The sequence below is a fragment of the Phyllobates terribilis genome, unplaced genomic scaffold (assembly GCF_046119375.1).
Source record: "Phyllobates terribilis strain yellow unplaced genomic scaffold, ASM4611937v1 Scaffold_8__6_contigs__length_399053987, whole genome shotgun sequence".
Taxonomy (NCBI): Eukaryota; Metazoa; Chordata; class Amphibia; order Anura; family Dendrobatidae; genus Phyllobates; species Phyllobates terribilis.
The window spans coordinates 368,131,005-368,157,279 of record NW_027362768.1 but is presented as its reverse complement, the minus strand read 5'-3'; the positions used below and the strand labels follow the sequence as shown (position 1 = coordinate 368,157,279).

The following is a 26,275-nucleotide window of genomic DNA, read 5'->3' as shown; positions in this document are numbered from 1 at the left end:
GGCTATTCCCTCATTATTCCATCATCAATTAAGCAGATAAAATGTCTGGAGCTGATTTCAGGTGTGGCATTTGCATTTGGAAGCTGTTGCTGTGAACCCACAACATGAGGACAAAGAAGCTCTCAATGGAAGAGAAACAGACCATCATTAGGCTGAAAAAGAAGAAATCTATCAGAAAGATAGCAGAAATGTTAGGAGCGGCCAAATCAACAGTTTGGTACATTCTGCAAAAACAAGCCCACTGGTGATCCTGGAAACTCAAAAAGACTTGGACATTCACAGAATACAACAGGGGTGGATGATGGCAGAATCCTTTCCATGGTGAAGAAAATCCGCTTCACGAACATCCACCCAAGTGAAGAACACTCTCCGGGAAGTAGGTGTTTCAGTATCTAAGTCTATCATAAACAGAAGACGTCATGAGAGCAAATACAGAGGCTTCAACACTAGGTGCAAACCATTAATTAGCCTGAAAAATAGAAAGGCCAGATTAGACTTTGACAGAAAAAAAATCTAAAGAAGCCGCCCAGATCTGGAAAAGCAAAACTAAGATCAACCTGAACCAGAATGATTGGAAGAAGAAAGTATAGAGTAAGCTTGGAACGACTTATAATCATCAGCACACCATGTCCTCTGTAAAACATGGTGGAGGCCATGTGATGGCGCTGGGTCATTAGTATTTATTGATGATGTGACTGAAGACAGAAGCAGCTGTATGAATTCTGAAGTGTACAGGGCGATACCATCTGCTCAGATTCAATCAAATAAAGCAAGGCTGATTGGACGGCGCTTCACAGTACAGATGGAGAATGACCCGAAACATACCGTGAAAGGCAAAGAAGTGGAATATTCTGCAATGGTGGAGTCAATCACCAGATCTCAGCCCCATCAAGCTGCATTTCACATGCAACAACTGAAGTCAGCTGCAGTAAAGGCCTGACAAAGCCTCAGAAAGGAGGAAACCCAGCATTTCGTGACATCCATGGCTTCCATACTTCAGGCAGTCATTGCCTGCAAAGGATTCTCTACAAAGTGTTAAAAATGAACATTTTATCTGTGGTAAATTTAATTTGTCCACTATATATATATATATATATATATATATATATATATATATATATATATATATATATACACATATATATACAGTACAGACCAAAAGTTTGGACACACCTTCTCATTTAAAGATTTTCCTGTATTTTCATGACTATAAAAATTGTACATTCACACTGAAAGCATCAAAACTATGAATTACCACATGTGGAATTATATACTTAACAAAAAAGTGTGAAACAACTGAAAATATGTCTTATATTCTAGGTGCTTCAAAGTAGCCACCTTTTGCTTTGATGACTGCTTTGCACACTCTTGGCATTCTCTTGATGAGCTTCAAGATGTAGTCACCGGAAATGGTCTTCCAACAATCTTGAAGGAGTTCCCAGAGATGCTTAGCACTTGTTGGCCCTTTAGCCTTCACTCTGCGGTCCAGCTCACCCCAAACCATCTCTATTGGGTTCAGGTCTGGTGACTGTAGAGGCTAGGTCATCTGGCGTAGCACCCCATCACTCTCCCTCTTGGTCAAATAGCCCTTACACAGCCTGGAGGAGTGTTTGGGGTCATTGTCCTGTTGAAAAATAAATGATGGTCCAACTAAACGCAAACCGGATGGAATAGCATGCTGCTGCAAGATGCTTTGGTAGCCATGCTGGTTCAGTATGCCTTCAATTTTGAATAAATCCCAAACAGTGTCACCAGCAAAGCACCCCCACACCATCACACCTCTTCTTTCTACATGCCTGGTTCCCACCGTGAAGCATGAGTCTATCCGTTCACCTTTTCTGCGTTGCACAAAGACTCGGTGGTTGGAACCAAAGATCTCAAATTTGGACTCATCAGACCAAAGCACAGATTTCCACTGGTCTAATGTCCATTCCTTGTGTTATTTAGCCCAAACAAGTCTCTTCTGCTTGTTGCCTGTCCTTAGCAGTGGTTTCCTAGCAGCTATTTTACCATGAAGGCCTGCTGCACAAAGTCTCCTCTTAACAGTTGTTGAAGAGATGTGTCTGCTGCTAGAACTCTGTGTGGCATTGACCTGGTCTCTAATCTGAGCTGCTGTTAACCTGCGATTTCTGAGGCTGGTGACTCGGATAAACTTATCCTCAGAAGCAGAGGTGACTCTTGCTCTTCTTTTTCTGGGGCGGTCCTCATGTGAGCCAGTTTCTTTGTAGCGCTTGATGGTTTTTGCAACTGCACTTGGGGACACTTTCAAAGTTTTCCCAATTTTTCGCACTGACTGACCTTCATTTCTTAAAGTAATGATGACCACTCGTTTTTCTTTACTTAGCTGCTTTTTTATTGCCATAATACAAATTCTAACAGTCTATTCAGTAGGACTATCAGCTGTGTATCCACCTGACTTCTGCACAACACAACTGATGGTCCCAACCCCATTTATAAGGCAAGAAATCCCACTTACTAAACCGGACAGGGCACATCTGTGAAGTGAAAACCATTTTCGGTGACTACCTCTTGAAGCTCATCAAGAGAATGCCAAGAGTGTGCAAAGCAGTCATCAAAGCAAAAGGTGGCTACTTTGAAGATCCTAGAATATAAGACATATTTTCAGTTGTTTCACACTTTTTTGTTAAGTATATAATTCCACATGTGTTAATTCATAGTTTTCATGCCTTCAATGTGAATGTACAATTTTCATAGTCATGAAAATACAGAAAAATCTTTAAATGAGGTGTGTCCAAACTTTTGGTCTGTACTATATATATATATATATACACATACATACAGCTATATGAAAAAGTTTGGGCACCCCTATTAAAATGTAATAACTGTTGGACACAGTAATGTTTCTGCCTTGAAATGAGGTTTATTGTACTAACAGAAAATGTGCAATCTGCATTCAAACAAAATTTGACAGGTGCATAAGTATGGGCACCTCACCAGAAAAGTGACATTAATATTTAGTAGATCCTCCTTTTGCAAAAATAACAGCCTCTAGTCGCTTCCTGTAGCTTTTAATGATTTCCTGGATCCTGGATGAAGGTATTTTTGACCATTCCTCTTTACAAAACAATTCCAGTTCAGTTAAGTTTGATGGTCGCCAAGCATGGACAGCCCTCTTCAAATGATCCCACAGATGTTCAATGATATTCAGGTCTGGGGACTGGGATGGCCATTCCAGAACATTGTAATTGTTCCTCTGCATGAATGCCTGAGTAGATTTGGAGCGGTGTTTTGGATCATTGTCTTGCTGAAAGATCCATCCCCAGCGTAACTTCAACTTTGTCACTGATTCTTGAACATTATTGTCAAGAATCTGCTGATACTGAGTGGAATCCATGCGTCCCTCAACTTTAACAAGATTCCCGGTGCCGGCATTGGCCACACAGCCCCAAAGCATGATGGAACCTCCACCAAATTTTACTGTGGGTAGCAAGTGTTTTTCTTGGAATGCTGTGTTTTTTTGCCGCCATGCATAACGCCGTTTTGTATGACCAAACAACTCAATCTTGGTTTCATCAGTCCACAGGACCTTCTTCCAAAAATAAATTGGCTTCTCCAAATGTGCTTTTGCATACCTCAGCCGACTCTGTTTGTGGCGTCCTTGCAGAAACGGCTTCTTTCGCATCACTCTCCCATACAGCTTCTCCTTGTGCAAAGTGCGTTGTATAGTTGACCGATGCACAGTGACACCATCTGCAGCAAGTTGATGCTGCAGCTCTCTGGAGGTGGTCTGAGGATTGTCCTTGACTGATCTCACCATTCTTCTTCTCTGCCTTTCTGATGTTTTTCTTGGCCTGCCACTTCTGGCCTTAACAAGAACTGTCCCTGTGTTCTTCCATTTCTTTACTATGTTCCTCACAGTGGAAACTGACAGGTTAAATCTCTGAGACAGCTTTTTGTATCCTTCCCCTGAACAACTATGTTGAATAATCTTTGTTTTCAGATCATTTGACAGTTGTTTTGAGGATCCCATGATGCCACTCTTCAGAGGAGATTCAAACAGGAGAACAACTTGCAAGTGGCCACTTTAAGTAGCTTTTCTCATGATTGCATACACCTGGCTATGAAGTTCAAAGCTCAGTGAGGTTACAAAACCAAAAAAAGGGCTTTAGTAAGTCAGTAAAAAGTAGGTAGGAGTATTTAAAACAAGAAAATTATAAGGGTGCCCATACTTATGCACCTGTCAAATTTTGTTTGAATGCAGATTGCACATTTTCTGTTAGTACAATAAACCTCATTTCAAGGCAGAAACATTACTGTGTCCAACAGTTATTACATATATCAAACTGAAATAGCTGTTGCAAAAACACCAATTTTTATAAAACATTAAGCTTAAGATTAATAGGGGTGCCCAAACTTTTCAGATAACTGTATATATATATATATATATATATATATATATATATATATATACACACATACATACACACATACATATACACACACACACCGTATTTTTCGGACCATAAGACGCACCTAGGTTTTAGAGTATTGGGGCAATGTCCCCCAGTTCTGTTAATATCCTCCATCCTGGTATGTATGGCTCGTCCTTCCTGGTATACGTGGCCCCCATCCCATCTTGGTATACGTGGCCCTCATCCCCATCCTGGAATGCATGGCACCCCTTGATCCCCCATCTTGGTATTCATGGCACCCCTTTGATCTACCATCCTGGTATGCATGCCACCCCTTGATCCCCCATCGTGGTATGCATAGCACCCCTTGATCACCCATCCTGGTATGCATGGCACCCCTTGATCCCCCATCCAGGTATGCATGGCACCCCTTGATCACACATCCTGGTATGTATGGCCCCCCCTCATTCCAATCCTGGTATGCATGGCACCCCTTGATTCCCCCATCTTGGCATGCATTGCACCCCTTGATACCCCATCATGGTATGCATGGCACCCCTTGATACCCATCCTGGTATGTATAGCACTGCTTGATCACCCATCCTGGTATGCATGGCACCCCTTGATACCCCATCATTGTATGCATGGCACCCCCCTGATCCCCATCCTGGTATGTATGGCACTCCTCGATTCCCCCATCCTGGCATGCATGGCACCCCCCTGATCCCCATCCTGGTATGTATGGCACTCCTTGATTCCCCCATCCTGGTATGCATGGCACCCCCCTGATCCCCATCCTGGTATGTATGGCACGCCTTGATTCCCCCATCCTGGTATGCATGGCACCCCTTGATACCCCACCCTGGTATGTATGGCACCCCTTGAGCTCCCGTTCTGGTATGCACGGCACCCCTTGAGCACCCATCCTGGTATGCATGGCACCCCTTGAGCCCACCTTGGTATGCATGGCACCCCTTGAGCCCCCATCCTGGTATGCATGGCACCCCTTGTGCCCCCATTCTGGTATGCATGGCACCCCTTGATCACCCATCCTGGTATGCATGGCACCCCTTTATCCCCCATCCTGGTATTCATGGCACCCCTTGAGCCCCCATTCTGGTATGCATGGCACCCCTTGATCACCCATTCTGGTATGCATGGCTCCCCTTGATCACCCATCATGGTATGCATAACACCCCTTGAACTCCCATCCTGGTATGCATGGCAACCCCTTGAACCCCCATCCTGGTATGCATGGCATCGCCTTGAACACCCATCCTGGTATGCATGACACCCCTTGAGCCCCCATCCTGGTATGCTTGGTACCCCTTGAGGCCCCATCCTGGTATGCTTGGTACCCCTTGAGCCCCATCCTGCTGCCCACAAAAAAAATAAACAATCATTCCCACCTCCTCTCTCCTCCAGCGCAGTCCCGCTCTGGGGCTGACACTCTCACTGTGTGAGCCACGCATGGCAATGCGAGCATGGCATCCCTGCCATGTGCCCTCACACAGTGTGAAAGCTCGCACACTGACCGCGCTCTGTGGTCAGTGTGCCTGCTATTAAAGACCATGGATATTCACTACAACCCATGGGAGTGGGTTGTAGGGAATATTCATAAGCTTTAATAGCGGGCACACAGACCGAAGAGCGCAGAAGGAGCCATGCTGCGATACAGTGTGCCGGCTATTAAGGAAAATGAATATACCCTGCTCCCCACTCCCATGGGCGGTGGGGAGCAGGGAATATTAATTTTCTTTAGTAGCGGGCACAGCGCAGGCTGCAGCAGTCGGCTTCTGCCTCCTGTGTCCCGCTGATCCTCCGCTGCTGATGCTCCCCCAGACCTCCTACCACGGAGAGCAACATTATATACAGGGAGATAGTATTCAGACTATAAGACACACCCCCCACTTTCCTCCAAAATTTTGGATGAAAAAAGTGCGTCTTATAGTCTGAAAAATACGGTAGATATATACATATATATACACAAAAGGTGCATCTCACAAAATTAGAATATCATCAAAAATATAATTTATTTCAGTTCTTCAATACAAAAAGTGAAACTTATATATTATATATGAGTCATTACAAACAGAGTGATCTATTTCAGGTGTTTATTTCTGTTAATATTGAAGATTATGGCTTACAGCTAATAAAAACACAAAAGTCATTATCTCAGTAAATTAGACTACTTTATAACACCAGCTTGAAAAATGTTTTTAAAATCCGAAATGTTTTTCTACTGAAATGTATGTTCAGTAAATGCCCTCAATACTTGGTCGGCTCCTTTTGCATCAATTACTGCATCAATGCGGCAATGTGGCATGGAGGAAATCAGCCTGTAGCACTGCTGAGGTGTTATGGAAGCCCAGGTTGCTTTGATAGCAGTCTTCAGCTCGTCTGCATTGTTGGGTCTGGGGTCTCTCATCTTCCTCTTCACAATACCCCATAGATTCTCTATAATAGATTCTCTATGGGGTTAAGGTCAGGCGAGTTTGCTGCCAAACAAGCACAGTGATACTGTTGTTTGTAAACCAGGTATTGGTTCTTTTGGTAGTGTGGACAGATGCCAAGTCCTGTTGGAGAATGACATTTCCATCTTCAAAGAGCTTGTCGGCAGAGGGAAGCATGAAGAATCTCTACAATTTCCTGGTAGACGACTGCGCTGACTTTGGTCTTGATAAAACACAGTAGCCCTACACCAGCAGATGGCATGGCTCCCCAAACCATCACTGATTGTGGAAACTTCACACTAGACCTCCAGCAGCTTGGATTGTGGCCTCTCCACTCTTCCTCCAGACTCTGGGACCTTGATTTCCAAATGAAAATTAGAACTCTGGGACCTTGTGGAGTGTGTCAATGACTGCCTTCTGGACATCTGTCAAGTCAGCAATCTTCCCCATGATTGCGGAGCCTACTGAAACAGACTAAGGGACCTGAGGGGGAGGTTTGCCTGAGATGCGATATGCCTCCAAAATGGTTGAACGTATCCAACGGGAAATGGTTGACTTGGAAGCAGGAAGACCCTTACGACGCCCCTCAGGAATGACAAAGAGGACGTCCGAACGACGAAAGGAGGCCATTCTAGAAAGGTACACGCGTAGAGCTCTGGCCAGATCCAGTTTATGCAGAGAGATTTTTCCAATGGATGCCGCGGAGCAGGGCAGAAAGAAGGCAAAACAATGTCCTCATTGATGTGGAAGGAGGAAACTACCTTCAGCAAAAAGGAAGGGCCCTGTCTGAGCACTACTTTGTCTTGATGAAAGACCAGAAAAGGGGACCAACATGAGAGGGCTGCGAGCTCCGCAACCCTCCTAATCGAGGTAACAGCCACCCTGAAAAGCCACCTTCCAGGAGAGAAGAGAGGCTGAGATGTCCTGAATGGGTTCGAACGGAGGCTGTTGGAGGACGGTTAGGACCATATTAAAGGTCCCATGGATCCACCGGGGGGGCGATAAGGTGGCACCAGGTGCGCCACCCCCTGTAGAAATGTCTTGACCTGAGGACGGGCAGCCAACTTTCGTTGGAAGAGGCTGGACAAGGCCGACACTTGACCTTTGAGGGTGCTCAAGGAGAGACCCGTCTCTAGGCCAGACTGAAGAAAGGCCAGGATGACCTGTAAAGAAAAAGACATGGGAGCTAGCTGATCTCTCTCACAGTGACGAAAGAAGGCTCTCCAGGTTCTGTGATATATGCGCGAGGTTGCAGGTTTTCTGGCGCTAATTAAGGTCTGAATGACATTGTCAGCAAAACCCGCCTTCCTCAACACTGCGGCCTCAACGGCCATGCCATTAAATTCAGAGAACGACAACTCTGATGAAGGATAGGACCCTGAGAGAGGAGATCTGGATGGTCTGGTAGTCTCCAGGGGGAGTCGACGAGCAGGTTTACTAGCTCCGCGTACCAAACCCGTCTGGGCCAGTCTAGAGCTATTAGGATTACCGGTTCTCCCTCTGTCTTGATCTTCTTGACAACTTGAGGGATCAATGGTAGAGGGGGAAAGAGATAGGGCAGCTGGAACTGAGACCATGGTATGACTAACGCATTTTGACCGATCGCTAGAGGATCGCGGGACCAGGCTACAAAGGATGGCACTTTGTGGTTTAACCGAGATGCCATGAGGTCGACATCCGGCGTGCCCCACCGCAAGCAAATCTGCTGAAACACCTCGGGATTGAGAGACCATTCTCCTGAGGGAAGGCCCTGCCGACTGAGGAAGTCAGCCGCCCAATTGTCAACCCCCGGAATGTGGACTGCTGAAATTGCCGGAACTGTTTTTTCGGCCCTAACTAGCACTCTTGCCACTTCTTTCAAGACGGACTTGCTGCGTGTTCCTCCTTGATGGTTTAAGTATTTAAGTACGCCACGGCCGTGGCGTTGTCCAATTGTACGCGGACTGGGAACTCTGCTAGAAGATCCTGCCAGTGACGTAACGCCAGGTAAATTGCCCTTATCTCCAAGATATTGATCGGTAGGGAGACCTCGTGGGGAGTCCACCGGCCCTGTACCGTGTGGTGAAGAAAGACTGCTCCCCAACCGATGAGGCTGGCATTGGTTGTGATCACCTGCCAGTGAAGCGGTAGGAACGATCTCCCGGGTCTGAAGGAAGAGAGGAGAGTCCACCATGTCAATGACGTTCTCACTTGAAGAGGTAACTTGATACGCAGATCCAGAGACGATGGGTTCTTCTCCCATGCTGACAGAAGGGCTAGTTGAAGAGGGCGGGTATGGAATTGGGCAAACGGTACTGCTTCCATAGCAGCCACATCTTCCCCAGGAAACTCATGCATAGCCGAAGCAAGTGTGGACTTGGGTTGGAGAGAAGGCGGATCCCCAGACGGAGAGAGTTTATCTTTTTTCTTGGACGAAGGACCCGGGCAATGGTTGTATCGAACTGCATTCCCAGAAAGGTCACAAGTTGAGATGGGACCAAGGAGGATTTGTCTGTGTTGATCAGCCAGCCTAACCGAGAGAGCGTGTTCAAGGTGATCTGGAGGCTGTGGAGACAGTCCTTCAACGTGGGGCCTTTAATCAACAGGTCGTCGAGGTAGGGGATAATTACAAACCCTCTGGCTCTTAGAATGGCCATGACCGTCGCCATTACCTTCGTGAAAACCCTTGGGGCGGAGGCAAGCCCGAAGGGGAAGGAAGTGAACTGGTAATGTGCGTTCTGAAAGGCAAATCGAAGGAACTTCTGATGTGATGCACAGATAGGGATGTGGAGATACAGTTCAGGCCAAAAGTTTGGACACACCTTCTCATTTAAAGATTTTTCTGTATTTTCATGACTATGAAAATTGCACATTCATACTGAAGGCATCAAAACTATGAATTAACACATGTGGAATTATATACTTAACAAAAAAGTGTGAAACAACTGAAAATATGTCTTATATTCTAGGTTCTTCAAAGTAGCCACCTTTTGCTTTGATGACTGCTTTGCACACTCTTGGCATTCTCTTGATGAGCTTCAAGAGGTAGTCACCGGAAATGGTCTTCCAACAATCTTGAAGGAGTTCCCAGAGATGCTTAGCACTTGTTGGCCCTTTTGCCTTCACTCTGCGGTCCAGCTCACCCCAAACCATCTCGATTGGGTTCAGGTCTGGTGACTGTGGAGGCTAGGTCATCTGGCGTAGCACCCCATCACTCTCCTTCTTGGTCAAATAGCCCTTACACAGCCTGGAGGTGTGTTTGGGGTCATTGTCCTGTTGAAAAATAAATGATGGTCCAACTAAACGCAAACCGGATGGAATAGCATGCCGCTGCAAGATGCTGTGGTAGCCATGCTGGTTCAGTATGCCTTCAATTTTGAATAAATCCCCAACAGTGTCAGAAGGAAGGAGGGGGCGGGCTAAAGGATACGGAAGGGCTGGTGGGCGTGATGAATGCATCACCATGATCCTCGCCCTTGATAGGCCGATTGTGTGAGGGTGGGGGGGGGGCACCGGTAAGAGGAACGCCCCCCCCAAAACGCCCCCACGAGGGGGAAAATAAATAATGCGGGCAGTTTTGCCGCGCATAGTGGGCAAGAAGAAGGAGGGGGGCTGCCGGGGACGCCATGCTGTGGGGGACGCAAAGAAAGAGGAGAGGGGCGTGGCTCGGGTAGCGCTGTAAGTAAGCGCTGTGTATTATAAGCGATCGCCGCTGATGTGAAGGGGAGAGTGATGGTGAAGTGGAGACTGCAGCTGGCGTGTGGCAGGGAGCGCTGAGAAATTTACAGCCCCCTTTTGCTGGGGGGAGGAATATACGCTTGTAAGCAAAGCCATGTCAGGGCTCTGAGGGGCCTGCTGATGCAGCCAGAGGGGGAGGGATTGTACCTTTTCTAAGGTACCGATACCTCCTCTTCTTCCCTTTGAGGACGGTCCCAGGAGGTCCTCCGTGGATAAGTGGGGATCCTGGCTCTTCCTCCTTCCCGCACTGTCCGGTCCTGGACAGTGCAGGAGACAGTGTCGACCCCAAAATCTGGGGGAAGGTCACCCGCAGGGACCACCGTCTCCCTCCCAGGCCACTCCGAGGAGGGGGCTGGGGTGGGGAACAGGCAAGGACTGGCCACCGGGAATCACCCTGCGACACCGGGAGGTGACAGGGGATAAGTCCTGCCAAGCGGGTCCGAGAGTGGGCAATGTGGAGAATGTACATTGCTCTCTCGGTCGCTTGTGTAAAGGGAGTAACAGGGGACGCAGTGTTCCCTGTTAACCCTGAAGAGCTGTATCTGAAAAAGAAAGTAGAAAGATTAATAAAACACCACAAGGTTGGATCTGATAGGGCGTGGGCGATTGGGGCACTGAATATTCATTCTCCTTAATAGCCGGCACACAGTGTAGCCGCAGTGCCGCTCCTGCTGCTGCCAGGCAATCGCATGTGCCCGCTATTAAAGAGCATGAATATTCACCCCCTCTCCAAGCCCATGGGAGTGGAGAGGGGTGAATATTCATGCTCTTTAATAGCGGGCAAACATGATAGCCCGGCCGCAGCAGGAGCCGCGCTGCGGCTACACTGTGTGCCGGCAATTAAGGAGAATGAAGTTACTGCTCTCCACGCGCACAGTCTTGGCGTGGAGAGCAGTGAATATTCCCGCAGCTGATCTCACCTTGTGAGGGCGCATGGCAGGGAAGTAATGCGTGGCTCACATGGCGAGATCAGTGCTGGCAGCAGATCAGGACGCAGCGCTGGAGGAGAGAGAAGAAAGGTGAGTAGAAGTGTTTTTTGTTTTTTTTTATGCGCAGCGTGATGGCGATTAGGGGTGCCATGCATACCAGGATGGGGATTGTTGTGCCATGCATACCAGGATAAGGATGAGGGCTGCCATGCATACCAGGATAAGGAGGAGGGGTGCCATGCATACCAGGATAAGGATGAGGGCTGCCATGCATACCAGGATAAGGATGAGGGCTGCCATGCATGCCAAGGATAAGGAGGAGGGGTGCCATACATACCAAGGATAAGGAGGAGGGGTGCCATACATATCAGGATAAGGATGAGGGGTGCCATGCATACCAGGATAGGGATGAGGGGGCCCTGCATACCAGTTTAAGGATGAGGGGTGCCATGCATACCAGGATAAGGATGAGGGGTGCCATGCATACCAGGATAAGGATGAGGGGTGCCATGCATACCAGGATAAGGATGAGGGGTGCCATGCATACCAGGATTGGGGATGAGGGGCCATGCCTACTAGGATAGGGATGAGGGGTGCCATGGATACCAGGTTAGGGATGAGGGTGCCATACATACCAGGATAATGATGAGGGGTGCCATGCATACCAGGATAAGGATGAGGGGTGCCATGCATACCAGGATAAGGATGAGGGGAGCCATGCATACCAGGATAGGGATGAGGGGGCCCTGCATACCAGTTTAAGGACGAGGGGTTCCATGCATACCAGGATAAGGATGAGGGGTGCCATGCATACCAGGATAAGGATGAGGGGTGCCATGCATACCAGGATAAGGATGAGGGGTGCCATGCATACCAGGATAAGGATGAGGGGTGCCATGCATACCAGGACAGGGATGAAGGGTGCCATGCATACCAGGATAGGGATGAAGGGTGCCATGCATACCAGGATAGGGATGAAGGGTGCCATGCATACCAGGATAGGGATGAAGGGTGCCATGCATACCAGGATAGGGATGAAGGGTGCCATGCATACTAGGATAGGGATGAAGGGTGCCATGCATACCAGGATAGGGATGAAGGGTGCCATGCATACCAGGATAAGGATGAGGGGTGCCATGCATACCAGGATAAGGATGAGGGGTGCCATGCATACCAGGATGGGGGATGAGGGGTGCCATGCATAACAGGATGGGGGATTGGGGTGCCATGGATAACAGGATGGGGTTGAGGGGTGTCATGCATACCAGGATGGGGATGAGGTGTGCCATGCATACCAGGATGGGGATGGGGGCCACGTATAATAGAAAGAGGGGGGGCATATATACCAGGATGGGGGATATTAACAGAATTGGGTGACATTACCCCTATACCAGTGTCAGCAGCAGACCGCCTCCCCCTTAACATTGCATCATGACCACATTTTTTGCTTACATTTTTTTTCTATTTTCCTTCTCTAAAACCTAGGTGCGTCTTATGGTCTGGTGCGTCTTATAGTCCGAAAAATACGGTACTTTTGAGCCCCTGAAATGAGGATGCTTTGTAGAAAAATGATTGCAATTCCTAAATGTTTCGACACAGGACCCCTTTTCTTTGGATCTAGAGAGCTCCCAAGAGTTGTCACTTAAGAGTAGAGGGGAGGTGTTGCAGAGCTGAGAGCATTTTAGCCTAAAGGCCCCATACACATTAAGGGAAAGTTGACTGAACCGGCTGATTTCAGTGGGACCATCCGACCGATGTCATGTGTTGAGGGGTCTCCATCTGTCAGGGCACAGAAGGTCCGAGTACATGGAATTGTGACTCCAGATCTTTAAGCCAAGCGAGGTCTCATGCGTCTGGGAGAGATAGCGGTCAGTTAAATTAACGTTCCGCCGACAGCTATCACGTGTATGGCCAGCTCTAGGGACAGTCTTGCAAACCAGAATAAAACTTACTTTTCTTATTAATACTGCTGCCTAAACAGTACAGCAAGGTATGATCACCTCTACACCTCTTCTATCGAACACTATCAGCAGCTTTGTAGGGTAAAAACTGCTGACGGACTCTCCTTAAGAACTTAGGTGTCAGCAGAAAGGTACGGGAGGATGAATTACATCATAAGCGAAAAGTAATGCCTGGGCGTGGATGAAAATTAATGTCCAAAAACAGCAATCAAGGTGTAAACTTGTAGTGGTTAGCAGCACGCGTGGGTAGTGGATTTGGCCTGTTGTATAACTCATGGGTGATGGACATGTTTTGTTTACACCCTTGAGTATTGTTTTAAGAACTTATTTCAAATTGGTTTACAAGGAGATAATTGTAGGGTTCATTACGGCCGGGATGGCCTTGTGTCATGTGACTTCACGGAACAAAATGAATAAAAAAAAAAGCTTGTGCCATATTCTGAACTGTCGTGCACAGTGTCATCACTCACAAAAACGGTGGGTAGAAATACTTGCGGTTAATAGAAAATTTAAGAAAGTTGCTCATCATTTTTTAATCAAGTTTGGAAACTGATTTTTTATTCTCTATTTTTCTTTCGGTGGGTGTTGGCTTGTTGTGGGGGAGGGGGTGGCGGGGATTAATAATTCTTATTTCTTGGATGTAAGTTTTGTATTTTGTCTTACGAGAGAACTAGATACTGACAGACCAGTAGGTTTATGTAGTCTTCTCGCTGTATGTGAGATGTCCATAAATATCCAACCCCATGGGTGATGCTGCATTAAACCCACCTCCGATAGATGCAATGACACCCTACAAAGCCTTTTTTTGACAAATTAGATAACTTTCTCATGATTTATTCAGCACAGGATCAAACACTTTACAGCCATTGCTTAGTAACATAGGACAAGGTTGGTGGGTGACACTCAAGAAGAGGGTGGCAGAGGGCAGCCTTCACCGAGAGCAGAATCATGGATTCTGTGGTGTATACTGTATTATGATATTGAACCCTGGTTTCTACTATGACGCAATCACAAAACAAATTGTCAGCAATAACACGGCTATAAAACATAATAATAGCACTTTGTCACACATTACCATAACTAATTGCTTATATTATGATGAGGTGCTCAGCTTACACATAGGAGTAAACCAAGCCTATGTGAATCTACTGATCAGGAAGTGAAGCTCCACCTGGGGAGACACTTTAGTTGCGATTTATTTCTAATTGTACTAGGTACCGTATTTTTCAGACTATAAGACGCATTTTTTCCTCCAAAATTTTGGAGGAAAATGGGGGGTGCGTCTTATAGTCCGAATGTTGGGGGGGGGGGTGTATATATATGTGGGGTGTGGGATGAGCGGTAGCGGTGGAGGAGCGGGGCACAGGAGGCAGCAGCATGGGGCGTGGGGAGCACTGAATATTCATGCTCCTTAATAGCAGCACACAGTGTAGCCGCGCTGCGGCTCCCGCTGCTGCCGGAATCGCCTGTGCCCGCTGTTAAAGGGCATGAATATTCAACCTCTGGGCGTGGGGAGGGGTGAATATTCATGCCCTTTAATAAGCGGGCACACGAGATAGCCCGGCAGCAGCAGGAGCCGCAGCGCGGCTACGCTGTGTGCTGGCTATGAAGGAGCTTGAAGTCACTGCTCCCCGCGCACACAGTCCCGGCGTGGGGAGCAGTGACTTCCGGCAGCTGATCTCTCCTTGTGAGCCGCGCATGGAAGTGACGCCATGCGCGACTCACATGGAGAGATCAGTGCGGGCAGACAGGACGCAGCGCTGGAGGAGAGAGAAGAGAGGTGAGTCAGAGTGTTTATTTATTTTTTTATTGTGCAGCCTGATGGGGATTAGGGGGACCATGCATACCAGGGTAAGGATGAGGGGACCATACATACCAGGGTAACGCTGAGGGGGCCATACATAACAGGATAAAGATGAGGGGGCCATACATAACAGGATAAAGATGAGGGGGCCATACATACCAGGATAACTCTGAGGGGGGCATACATCACAGAATAAAGGTGAGGGGTGCCATGCATACCAGGATAGGGATTAGGGGTGCCATGCATACCAGGATAGGGATTTGGGGTGCCATGCATGCCAGGACAGGGATGAGGGGTGCCATGCGTACCAGGACAGGGATGAGGGGTGCCATGCATACCAGGACAGGGATGAGGGGTGCCATGCATACCAGGACAGGGATGAGGGGTGCCATGCATACCAGGACAGGGATGAGGGGTGCCATGCATACCAGGACAGGGATGAGGGGTGCCATGCATACCAGGACAGGGATGAGGGGTGCCATGCATACCAGGACAGGGATGAGGGGTGCCATGCATACCAGGACAGGGATGAGGGGTGCCATGCATACCAGGACAGGGATGAGGGGTGCCATGCATACCAGGACAGGGATGAGGGGTGCCATGCATACCAGGACAGGGATGAGGGGTGCCATGCATACCAGGACAGGGATGAGGGGTGCCATGCATACCAGGACAGGGATGAGGGGTGCCATGCATACCAGGATGGAGGGATGTCAGGCATACCAGGATGGGGATGGGGACCACGTATAAAAGGAAGGGGGGGGGGCATATATACCATGATAGGGTATATTGTCAGAATTGGGGGATATTACCCCTATACCAGTGTCAGCAGAAGACCCCCTCCCCCTTAAAAGTGCATCATGAACACATTTTTTGCTTACATTTTTTTTTTCGCCTAGGTGCGTCTTATAGTCCGAAAAATACGGTATGTTCCCATCTGATGAAGTCACATTACTCGAATATGCCATCGATCGCTACATGATTGGTGGGGACCCCCACTGATCCTAAGAATGCTGGAGTAGCCCTGCGGAAAGATGCGGCACAGTCAACCATGCACAGCGCCACCACCTGCTGGGTAGGGGAGCTGCAGCACACCTCCATTCAAGTGACGGCTGCAGTTTGCTGGGACTCCGTTGTGCAGGGAGAGACTGAGTAGCGTTATACTGGAGCAGCATCCCCTTCATATTCAGGGTTGGTGATGCTTCCAGACATCCATCTACAAGTATTAGACCTTTTACATGAAACAATAATTGGTGAAAAAGTGTTTGTAAACAAGCCAGCAATCACTCATCGAAAATGCTTAATTTTTGTGCATGTATAAAAGTCATCGTTATTGGCAGCACATTGCCTAGTGTACACAGGAGATGACATAACACTGTATGGGACCAGGACAATCACATTATTTAGCTAAATCTAAATGTTACTGCTCCCTGCTGTTTCTCCTGGATCTCTCTGCAGCATTTGACACTGTGGATCACCAGCTCCTCCTCACGATGCTCTGCTCTATCGGGCTCAAGGACACCGTTCTATCCTGGTTCTCCTCCTACCTATCTGACTGCTCCTTCACTGTATCTTTTGCTGGCTCCTCTTCCTCCCCTTTTCCACTTACTGTCAGGGTTCCTCAAGGATCTGTCCTAGGCCCCCTACTCTTCTCCTTATACACCGCTCCTATTAGACAAACAATAAGTAGATTTGGTTTTCAGTAGCATCTCTATGCTGATGACACCCAATTATACACATCGTCTCCTGATCTCACCCCTGAATTATTACAAAATACCAGTGATTGTCTTTCTGCTGTTTCTAACATTATGTCCTCCCTCTATCTGAAACTGAACCCGTCAAAAACTGAACTTCTTGTGTTTCCTCCCTCCACTAACCTACCTATAACCAATACTGCCATCTCCGTGTGTGGCTCCACCATTACTCCCCAGCAACAAGCCCGCTGCTCTCCTCAGATCCAATCACTCACCCGCTCATGTCATCTATACCTCAAAAACATTTCTAGAATTCAACCTTTTCTTACCTTTGACTCTGCAAAAACTCTTACTGTAGATCTGATTTATTACACAAGTCTGCGACTAAAAAGCTGTTTGATTATTTTCATATAATTTCCATGTATTTTGGTGTTTTGATAACGAAAAAAATATTGAAAAAAAATACTAGACGTCAGGACTTGCTACAAACCTATTGGTTCTTCTGCAAACTCTGGTGAATCATCGACAGGCAGATTATGTTCTTTCCCCATTAACATCAATAGGAACTGCGTGATTGGCCGGTGGCAGTCAGGTGGTTAGTGGCCAGGGCTGTGGAGTCGGTAAGCCAATCCTCCGACTCCGTCTCCTCAATTTCCATGACACTGACTCCAACTCCGACTCCGACTCCCTCATACACGGCTCATGTTTAAATGATAAATTTACTGTAGCACAGATTCATCTCAGCTAAAAGTCTAGACCCTTAGATCAGGAATAGGACATTTCATAACTTTCCCAAATTCTTATGAAAAAATATTCCCCACAAACTGCATTGAACTACTGTACCCAATTTATTATATAATTTTAGGAGTCGGAGTCGGTCCATTTTATACCAACTCTGACTCCACCAAAATGGGCTCCGACTCCACAGCCCTATTAGTGACATAATGAAAGGTCCTTATGCTTTCAAGAAACTTGCATTGGAATTTCATTCATCAACCGTGTTTCCCCAAATTAGCGTTATAGCTTTGCGAAAGTGTATTACTTTGCCTGACCGTTTCTGTTTCATTTGTGGTGAATATACAGTGTTGAATCAACAGCTGAATATTACAGACTTTTTTAAAAAAAAGTATATTTCGCATACTTCGGACTAAAACTTGGAGATCAAGATAAAGTTTGGGCGCCTCATAAAGTGCGCAAACGGTGTGTTGAGGACCTCCGAAATTGGTTCAAGGGTAAGAAAAAAGCTTTCCTTTATGGGATTCCTATGGTATGGCTAGAGCAAAAGAACCATAGTGACGACTTTTACTTTCGTTCATTGAATGTGAAAGGGTATAATTCTAAATGGAAACATTCCATTTCATACCCCAATCTTCACTCAGTAATTCATCCCATCCCCCATGGCACAGATATACCAGTACCCAAGGCCCCTGCTACTTTGGAAGACATACGTAGCTCTGATGAAGGTGGAATCATACCTGAACCAGATGACAAATCAAGTTCTGACTTTGAAGATGATACAAGGCCAACATTTTTTTCCCAGGAGGAGGTGAAGGATTTACTAAGAGACTTGAATCTTCCCAAAGATGCCGCTGAGTTACTCGGATCAAGGCTCAAAAGCAGGAATTTATTGTTACCAGGAGTGTCTTTTTCATAGTTCAGACATTGTGAAAAGGAGTTTGTTCCTTACTTTGCCCAGGAAGACAAGTTGGTTTATTGCATCGATGTGGAAGGTTTGAAAAGTCAATTCAAAATCCAATATGATTCAGTGCAATGGCGTCTTTGTATAGATTCTTCAAAAAGAAGTCTCAAAGCAGTTTTACTCCACAACGGCGATTTTTACGCTTCCATCCCTGTAGGTCATTCCGTACACTTGAAGGAAACCTATGAGAACTTGGAATGGGTTCCTCGTAAACTTAAATATGAAGGGATTTGAAGGTCTTGTGCATGCTGCTCGGGCAACAAGCTGGGTATACCAAATATCCTTGTTTTCTGTGTCTGTGGGACAGTCGAGACCGACAAAATCACTGGACCAAGAAAAGTTGGCAGCCGAGGGTGCTCACAGTCGGTGAAAAAATTGTCCTCCGAGAAACTTTGGTACCTCCCTATAAAGTTCTTCTACCACCTCTCCACATAAATTGGGCTTGATGAAGCAATTCGTAAAATCACTTCCAAGAGTTGGGGAATGCTTCAAATACTTGGTCACCAAGTTTACAAGCCTCTCGGAGGCAAAATTGAAGGAAGGTGTGTTCGTCGGACCAAACATTAGAAGGCTTATAGCTGATAAAGAGTTTGTCAATACCATGACGGTTCCTCAAAAAGAAGGGTGGATTGCATTTAAAGAGGCCGTAGAGAAATTTTTAGGCAATAAAAAAGATCCTGACTACAAAAAGATCGTCGGACAAATGCTGAAAGCATTTAAAGCTTTAGGTTGCTGATGAGTTTGAAAGTGCATTTCCTCCATTCCCACCTTGACTACTTTCCTGAAAATTTGGGAGCTGTGAGTGAAGAGCAAGGTGAATGATTCCACCAGGACATTAAAGAGATGGAAAGAAGATACCAGGGAAAATGGAGCATTATAATGATGGCAGACTACTGTTGGATGCTTCAGAGAGACATTCCAGAAGCTACTCACACGCGTAAATGTACCAAGAGGAGCCTCACAGGGAAAAAAAAAAAATCAATTTTAATGAGTGGTAGTGAGCTCATTTCAGTTCAAAAATGATTTTCATGAAAAATTTGTAATAAAAAATAACTTTTGCAAGTCTATTTTCATTTATTTCGCAGTACTGCCTTATTTAACATAGTTACCTAACTTGTCAGGATACGTGATGTCCTATGACAAAACTGAGGTAATTTTTGGATTCAGCGCACCAAAAAACAAAGATTACGTGGAATAACCAAAACAGCTCTTGAAATTTTATTTTTTGCAGACCTGTGTTATCGTCTGGACTACTGCAACTCTCTACTAATCTGTCTCCCTCTTACTAAACTCTCCCCTCTCCAATCTGTCCTGAATGCAGCATCCAGGATCAAATTCCTCTCCAACCGCTACACCAATGCGTCCAGCCTGTGCCAGTCATTGCACTGGTTACCCATTCGCTATAGAGTTCAATATAAACTCATCACCCTTACCCACAAAGTGCTCCATGCTTCAGCACCGCCCTACATCTCCTCCCTCGTCGCAGTCTACCACCCTACCCGTGCCCTCCGTTGTGCTAATGACCTCAATAATCCGAACCTCCCAATCTCGACTCCAAAACTTCTCACGTGCTGCGCCAATTCTTTGGAACACACTACCCAGGACTCTTCGTTTAGTCCCCAATACCCAGTTTTAAGCGTGCCTTAAAAATGCATTTCTTTAGACTGGCCTATCGCCTCATCTCACTTATCTATCCCCTTTTTTTCCCCCATACAACACTTCCAATCAGGACCCTCGAATCATCTGTTCACACACTCCCATGTACTTAAGAGACTTCTGTGTCTGTACTTGTTCACATACTGGTTGGTGACTGGTTCATTTAGCATTAGGTGATTACCGTATTTATTATATTGATGGCTGGACCATACAACACAAACAATTGTTACAATCCACCTTTTGTGTCTCCACCATTTCCTCATAGATTGTAAGCTTGTGAGCAGCAGGGCCCTCTCTCCTCCTGGTATCTGTTGATTTATGTGATTATTGTTATTCTGTAATGTCTTTTATTGTCTGTACAATTCCCCTCTAAAATGTAAAGTGCTGCGGAATATGTTGGCGCTATAGAAATAAAAAAAATTATTATTATCAATCCTTCTGTCCGCATCACTGCTCAACAACTAACTTTAGTTGATTGGCCAGTGAAAATAAGCCATAAGATGGGAATACTACTTTAAATGAGTTATCTGCCATTAAAGGGGCTGGCCACTCCGTGAGCCTCACCAATCAGCTGTTATCAGCTCCGCCAGTGGCAAGATGTAGTGTATGGAGTCATGTAGTGGCCAATCTCAGGTACCGCAGCTTAGATCACATTAATTTCAATAGGAGCTGAGCTGCAGTACCTGTGAACGGCCACTACACAGTGTATGGAGCGGTGCTGTGAACACTATTATAACTAGAGATGATGGAAAAGATTTCCAGGACCCTGATCCAGTTGCCATGTTGGCCCTTCAAACCTCCTCCCACCTGCATCCCCGATGCAAGATCATAATTGCGATATGCATCATTTTACAATGGGTCTACCACTCCGAAAAGACATCGGGAAAGCCAGCAGGAAGGAGGCAGGACTAGCACGTGTCATCATCACCTGCACTTAAGACTCTAAAAGAAACAGGTGGGCTGGTTGGGGACCTATGGGTTAAGTTTCATTTTTTTTCTGCGGTATTGTTACTTTTAAAGTAGACACTCTGGAGGCAGTACTACTTTTTCTGGGGGCATTAATAATTTTTTTATTAATTATTAATAAATTATATTTATTTATTTGTATTTACTTATAATTTATTTTTTTGGGAACATTCTGGGGCTTTGCTGCTTGTTTGGGGGCACTCTGGGGTATTAATAATTATTAAGTAACATTTATTTTTTTGGGGAACATTCTGGGCTCTGCTGCTTGTTTGGGGGCACTCTGGGGTATTAATAATTATTAAGTAACATTTATTTTTTTGGGGAACATTCTGGGCTCTGCTGCTTGTTTGGGGGCACTCTGGGGTATTAATAATTATTAAGTAACATTTATTTTTTTGGGAACATTCTGGGGCTTTATTGCTTGTTTGGGGGCACTCTGGGGTATTAATAATTAAGTAACATTTATTTTTTGGGAACATTCTGGGGTTTTATTGCTTGTTTGGGGGCACTCTGGGGTATTAATAATTAAGTAACATTTATTTTTTGGGAACATTCTGGGGTTTTATTGCTTGTTTGTGGGCACTCTGGGGTATTAATTATTAAGGAGCATTATTTTTTGGGAACATTCTGGGGCTTCAATATTTATTATTACTTTTTAGGGTGAACACAGGACATTATTAGAGTGGGCCATTTTATCTATTCAATAGGCACCCAGGGAACATATTCTATAAGGGCGACTTAGAATATTACCCGATAAAGGGCACTTGCGGCTTTGTTAATTGTGAAGGGGGCATTGGAGGAGCATTATTACTTTTTAAGGGGGTACAAAAGTGGCACTAGAGCAAAAGGGGCACTGAGGGCAACACTATATTATAAGGGAGTTCGCAGCCATTATTAGTTTCTGAGGGGGGGGGGCACCATTACTGTATAAGTGGGATATTTTGAGGAATTATAACCTTTCATGGGGGTCACACAGGGGGGTCTCTACAATTTGCGCAGATCGTGGCTCGCGCCAGTCTCTAGGAGATCAATGTGGCTCTGAATGTAAGAGAAGTTGGGGACCCCTGTTGTAGAGTGAATCCCCCCATAATACCTCATCCAATGTGGAATCGGGGGCACTACGGGCCGAGAGTAGAATACTGACTCCGTATTACACATCCGAGTACGTTAGGCCTTAGGAAAATATCTCTTCGCACACGTAAATACACCTGTAAATGCACATTAAAAAACTACTTTAAAAAAAATGCAATTTTGCAAAAAAAATGTTCATAGTGGAAATGATTGGCCAGTTGTAGGCTATAAAGGGCTAGTGGAGGAAAGCAGCGGAGCCTGAGGTGACGTCTTATCATTATTTGCTTTCCTTCCTCTCCAATCATGAGGAAGTGACAAGAAGCAAACACTTGTGCTGAGCAGCCGCCATGTCCCTGTGCACAGAGCGCCCCTCACCCACCTCCTCTCTCTTCAGCCTCTGAGGAGGATCTGGCACGATCTACCATGGTAACCACGCGCTCCATAGCAACACAGCAGGAGCATCATCCAATCAGCGAGCGCCTCACGTATCCCACCAATAGGAAGGCGGCTCTACTCTGAGCTCGAGATGCCGAAGCCGCCATTTTGATTCCGCCGAGACAAAAGAGAGGAAGCTCCGCAGCTCAGAGGCCGGGACGGAGGGAAGCTGAGGTAAAATAACCCATCCTGGCCGGCCATATTGTGTCTGGGAACAGCTCACCTTCAGCCGCAGGAGGCCGTGTGTGACAGGGCGGGGAGGTGACGAGGGGATAACGGGCTATGACATTGGGAGGATGGAAGCCTGTCATTCTAATAGATGTAAGGGACTACAACTCCCAGCATGCCATTGATAGATACAGGGATGTTACATATGATTGTAGAACCAGAAGTCTCAGCATGGCCAGGGGTGGTGAATCTGACAGGGGGATCTGGAACTTGTAGTGTGAATGACAGGCAGGACGTGTAATATACACCATATCGGGGAGCGCATACTGACCCCACAGGGCCGGCCGTGTAGAGGCCCCCCCCCCAACAACACCGTATGTATACCGGACCCCCCCATCCCCTTGACCTGCTGTATAAAGGAACCCCCAACAACACCGTATGTATCCCGGACCCCCCCATCCCCTCGACCTGCTGTATAAAGGGACCCCCCCCCCGCCCCCAACAACACCATATGTATACCGGGACCCCCCCCATCCCCAGGACCTGCTGTATAAAGGGACCCCCAACAACACCGTGTGTATACTGGGACCCCCATTCCCAGGATCTGCTGTATAAAGGGACCCTCCCAACAACACCATATGTATACCGGGACCCCCTCCCATCCCCAGGACCTGCTGTATAAAGGAACCCCCAACAACACCGTACATATACTGGGACCCCCATTCCCAGGACCTGCCGTATAAAGGGACCCCCCAACAACACTATATGTATACCGGGACCCCCTCCCATCCCCAGGACCTGCCATATATAGGGACCCCCCAACAACACTGTATGTATACCGGACCCCCCCATCCCCTCGACCTGCTGTATAAAGGGACCCCCCCCCAACAACACCATATGTATACTGGGACCCCCCCCATCCCCAGGACCTGCTGTATAAAGGGACCCCCAACAACACCGTGCGTATACTGGGACCCCCCCTTCCCCTGGACGTGCTGTATAAAGGAACCCCCAACAACACCGTATGTATCCCGGACCCCCCCATCCCCTCGACCTGCTGTATAAAGGGACCCCCCCCAACAACACCATATGTATACCGGGACCCCCCCCCCATCCCCAGGACCTGCTGTATAAAGGGACCCCCCTCCCCCAACAACACCATATGTATACCGGGACCCCCCCCATCCCCAGGACCTGCTGTATAAAGGGACCCCCAACAACACCGTGTGTATACTGGGACCCCCATTCCCAGGATCTGCTGTATAAAGGGACCCTCCCAACAACACCATATGTATACCGGGACCCCCCCCCCCATCCCCAGGACCTGCTGTATAAAGGAACCCCCAACAACACCGTACATATACTGGGACCCCCATTCCCAGGACCTGCCGTATAAAGGGACCCCCCAACAACACCATATGTATACTGGGACCCCCTCCCATCCCCAGGACCTGCCATATATAGGGACCCCCCAACAACACTGTATGTATACCGGACCCCCCCATCCCCTCGACCTGCTGTATAAAGGGACCCCCCCCCCCAACAACACCATATGTATACTGGGACCCCCCCATCCCCAGGACCTGCTGTATAAAGGGACCCCCAACAACACCGTGCGTATACTGGGACCCCCATTCCCAGGATCTGTATAAAGGGACCCCCAACAACACAGTGTATATACTGGGGCACCCATTCCCAGGACCTGCTGTTTAAAGGGACCCTCCCAACAACACCGTATGTATACCGGGACCCCCATTCCCAGGACCTGCCGTATAAAGGGACCCCCCAACAACACCATATGTATACCGGGACCCCCTCCCATCCCCAGGACCTGCCATATATAGGGACCCCCCAACAACACCGTATGTATACCGGGACCCCCCCATCACCAGGACCTGCTGTATAAAGGGCCCCCCAACAACACCGTATGTATACTGGGACCCCCATTCCCAGGACCTGCCATATATAAGGACCCCCAACCACACCGTATGTATACCGGGACCCCCATCCCCAGGACCTGCCATATATAAGGACCCCCCCCAACAACTTTGTCCGTATACCAGGACTCCCATCCCCAGGACCTGCTGTATAATTGGACCCCCCCCAACAACACTGTATGTATACCGGGACCCCCATTCCAAGGACCTGCCATATATAGGGACCCCCCCAACAACTCCGTCCATATATCGGGACTCCCATGCCCAGGACCTGCCGTATAAAGGGACCCCTGCCCCCCCCCCCCAAATAAAAACGGCCTTATACCGGGACTCCCCCAATCCCAGGACCTGCCTTATAAAGGGACCCCCAGCAGCACCATATCTATACTGGGCCCCCCCCCATCCCCAGGACATGCTGTATAAAGGGACCCCCCCATCCCAAGGGGCTGCTGTATACTAGGACCTCCCCCATCCCTAAGACCTGTCGTATATTGGGTTCCCGGACATAAAGGACCGTCCGTATACCCAGATCCCCTTCCCGATCTCCAGGACCTGCTATGTATACCGGGACCCTCCTCAACACACCGGACCGATCGTATACCGGGACCTCCCAACACATAGCACTGGCTGTGCTCTGGGACCCCCCACAGGACCGACCATAAATTGGGGACCCCTTTCCTCCGCCCCCTCTCCAGACACTGGCCATATACCAGGACCCCCCCAGACTAGCCATACACCGAGATTTCCCCCTCCTGCCTCCACAAGACTGGCTGTAGACTGGTACTGTAACCCCCCCCCCCTCCACACACACACACACACACACACACACACCAGAGTCTCCATACACCAGAACTCTGCCTCACCGGACCTGCCATATACATGGAAGATCTAACCCATAAGACCTGCTGATGTGGAGATGTTCTGATCCACTTGTCTAGATGTCGGCCCTCTATGGTCGGTCGCTCACATCCTTACGATTTCTCATCTTATTCTGCTTTCAACACGTCAGGAGCCGACTGACACTCACCGCCTGATATATCCCAGCCTGTCAGGTGCCTTTGTCACCAGCGTGTTCTTTACCTGTCTGTGCTTTATGTGGCAGTACACATCTAATACCCCTTACTATTTTGTAATTGTGATGGGCTTTTACATTGGAAAGAACTAACACTTCTCCACCTGTCACGACACTGCCATTGCCTTCTACAGGGGAAGCGATGATGCAGTGAATCTCATTATTTCCTCTATTCTGTGGACCGATAGTCGGGAAGCCTGGGATATAACGATACTCGTGCTACTGGCCTAGGATCATGTATACAAAGGATCAGCGATTGTTTCCTTATAGGGGAAGGCAGTGTCAGGAATTTATGGCATGTAATCGTTACATAACTTTTTTTTTTCCTATAGTTTTTTTT

The 26,275-nt window shown here is 47.4% G+C and overlaps 1 protein-coding gene and 1 long non-coding RNA gene across 2 annotated transcripts in view; both read left to right on the top strand.

Annotated features, from left to right (window-relative positions):
• LOC141157514 (uncharacterized) overlaps window positions 1-20,719 on the top strand; it is a 30,223-nt gene extending 9,504 nt beyond the window's left edge. Inside the window, exon 3 of the long non-coding RNA XR_012247809.1 lies at window positions 16,137-20,719. This is a non-coding gene — a long non-coding RNA (uncharacterized lncRNA). The remainder of the gene's footprint in view (window positions 1-16,136) is intronic.
• A 2,070-nt stretch (window positions 20,720-22,789) lies between these two features.
• IP6K2 (inositol hexakisphosphate kinase 2) overlaps window positions 22,790-26,275 on the top strand; it is a 28,959-nt gene continuing 25,473 nt past the window's right edge. Inside the window, exon 1 of the mRNA XM_073644907.1 lies at window positions 22,790-22,932. The gene's annotated coding sequence lies outside the window, so the exon portion shown is untranslated. The remainder of the gene's footprint in view (window positions 22,933-26,275) is intronic.